We start from the raw sequence: 3,057 nt of genomic DNA on the forward strand, positions 1-3,057 counted from the left end.
TGACGCTGGTTGCAACAAATTTACATGAGAAAAAAAGCTGCATAGGAAAACATTTGTATCAAAGAAACATAAGTTTGCAGCAAATTTAACGAAAAAAGTTGCGACATCTGCCAGCAGCGAGCGCGCGGCCGCACGTGACCGGCGGAACGATTCCCTTCTCTGTTAGCGCTGGCTGAACCTTTGTTACACTGTCGCGAGGCAAACTGAAAAATGGAGTGCGAGCTAAGCACGCCGGGCGGCGACCCCGTTGCCCCATCCCTGCCGGCTGCCGCACCACCACCGACGCCTCCTTCGAGCTCTCTGCCGCGGTGGCACTGTGGCAGATGACGCCTTCCATCGATGACGCCGAGTCGCCGACGCCATCAACTTTACCCGCGCGCCTCGACGCCGACGCCATCAACTTTATCCGCGCGCCTCGACGCCCACCACATGCTCGGCGTCCGGTCCTGACCACGGTACCGGAAGCAGGGTCAGTCGCTGACCACTCGGGGCGATTCTACATCCGTAATGCCACCGTCAGAGCCCTCTCCGACGGCTGACCCCTCCTCTGCTGCAACCATTCGCCGTCCTTTGAGCTCGACACGCCGACGCCCACCAGGTGCTCGACCGAATGCTCGGGGGGACGATGCCAGAAGGGCGCTGCGAACATCATCTCTGGGCGCGTCTCCTTCAAGTGCCGTTCCACTCGTCCATATCCAATCCAACCCCACAATGCCATTTACGGTAGTTCCAGTGCGTGCCCACGTCAAGGACGTCGCCGCGGTGCCCGTGATGTTCAACAAAGGGCAGCCGTGACCTCCACCTCTGCAACCACAGGTCAGCGACAAAGGGAGAAGATATGGCCAAGACCGTGGCCATTTTCCGAGCTCACTCAGGGGGAAATGTGGCTGGGCACCACGTTTGGGAAATGTCCATATGCTCGGGGTATTCAAAGTACTTGATCAGCTGGCACCGTCAGCCGTGGCAAGCTTCTGCTATGTTGGCTTGTAGACATGCTAGTTCGAATCATCGACCATGGATGTTATCTGTTAATTGTTGTCGTAATTTTGTAGTTCACCTGAAGGAGGCATGGGCATCAGCTTAGGCAGACATATGAAACAATCTATCGGTGAGCGGCATAAATTTCTTTCGTCATCCTACCAGTTGCATCTTGCATCGGATGAGCACCGATTCTGAAATTTATTCATAATTTCTCAGACTCAACATGGCACCAACTTGCAGGTAAGCAGGTTTCAAGGAGGCATGGATGTTTATGTTCAGGCCTTTCGTCTCACACATTCCATAACTTGGGATGGTATAATGGGTCTGGAGCAGCGGGAGCCGCAGTCAACTACAAAGAGTTGATGCAAGCAACTGGAAGCGGATTCATAGATTTCACAAGGCGGTGGCTTCTTCTCTTCCACGCTGGGTTCTCTCTCTGTCTCTCTCGGATCTTCAATCTTCCTATTCTGCAACCAACTCTTGTATACAGCAAGTGATCTTAGATGGCCTTCTGAACCTGTTTTTCCAAGTTCTGCTGACTGTTTTGCTAAGTGCACATGACTTCGCGCGTTTTACATAAACCACCCTGTATTTTTCCGAAATTAACCCACAGTCCGGATTTAAGTGCAAAAACAAATCATTTTTTGTAATATTTGTAGAAACCTCCTTCATTTTTCATGAAACAAACCCCAGTCCAGACTTCAGTAAAAAAGGAATCGTTTTTGTATGTTTTCAAGAAAAGCCCTATAGTTTTTATTAAGAAATCTCCAGTTCAATTATAAGTGACAAATACTTTAGAAAATCATATCTTTTAAACTGTAACTCTAATTTTGAATTTATTATATATGAAATTTCATTGGAAACATGTGTACAATACGAATATAACGTTAGTTTACATATTTAATTTTTTAAAATACTATTTATAATGTAATTTTAATCAATAGTAATGCGTACAATCTAAATATGATGTTATTTTTACCTATTTAACAATTTTAAAATTCTATTTATTATTTTACTTATTTAATAATTTTAAAATTCTACTTATGCTATAAATTTAATCAATAGCATACGGTCCATTTTTTCTTACCGAGGCCGATCCGTGTTGTTAATTAATCCGCAGCTCAATTATAAGTGAAAAATACTTAAAAAATCATATCTTTTAAACTGTAACTCTAATTTTAAATTATTATGTATGATTTGATTAGAAAGATGTATAGAATCTAAATATAATGTTAGTTTACCTATTTAATTTTTAAAATTCTATTTATAATGTAATTTTAATCAATAGTGATGCGTACAATATAAATATGATGTTATTTTACCTATTTAACAATTTTAAAATTCTATTCATACTATAATTTTAATCAATAGCGCACAATCCATCTTTTCATACTGAGGTCGATCCGTGTTGTTAATTAATCTGCAGTTCAATCATAATTGACAAATACTTTAAAAAATTATATCTTTTTAACAGTAAGTCAAATTTCAAATTAATATATGTAAATTTTGATTTAAAAAATGTGTAGAATCTAAATATAATGTTAGTTTTTATATTTATTTTTTAAAAATTCTATTTATAATGTAATTTGAATCTAGAATGATGTGTACAATCTAAATATGATTTTATTTTACCTATTTAACAATTTTAAAATTCTATTTATCTTGTAATTTTAATCAATAGCGCACAATCCATTTTTTTGTACCAAGGCCGATCCGTGTTGCAAATGAACCCCTCATCAAAATGAGATTAAAATAAAAGAAACCATCAATAATTGCACATGCATGCCTCGGCAAAACATCGCGTGAAAACGAAAAGTTTAAGATTATCTTAGAGAGGGAGAGTTAGAGTTAGAGAGAGAAAGCATAAATGTATTCATAAAAAAGTCAACATAGACGTGATGCCACGTTTAAACAAAGGTCTTAAGTCATAATTATTGGATTAGGACGTGTTGTATATATAGTTCGCTCCCGTTGCAGCGCACGTGCTCTTTTACTAGTATTGTTCAAAAAACAAGATCTGTTGCACTGATATACCAGCACGGCTAGCACATACTCTATTTTGCAATGCAGGCTCAC

At 40.1% G+C, this 3,057-nt stretch overlaps 1 long non-coding RNA gene across 1 annotated transcript; it reads left to right on the forward strand.

The window, feature by feature from the left end:
- Positions 1–247: 247 nt before the first annotated feature.
- On the forward strand, positions 248–1,554 carry LOC123405138. The gene is made up of 2 exons (XR_006611947.1): positions 248–1,108; positions 1,222–1,554. It is a non-coding gene; the product is annotated as an uncharacterized LOC123405138 (long non-coding RNA).
- Positions 1,555–3,057: the final 1,503 nt, after the last annotated feature.

This window comes from Hordeum vulgare, chromosome 1H (genome assembly GCF_904849725.1).
Source record: "Hordeum vulgare subsp. vulgare chromosome 1H, MorexV3_pseudomolecules_assembly, whole genome shotgun sequence".
Taxonomy (NCBI): Eukaryota; Viridiplantae; Streptophyta; class Magnoliopsida; order Poales; family Poaceae; genus Hordeum; species Hordeum vulgare.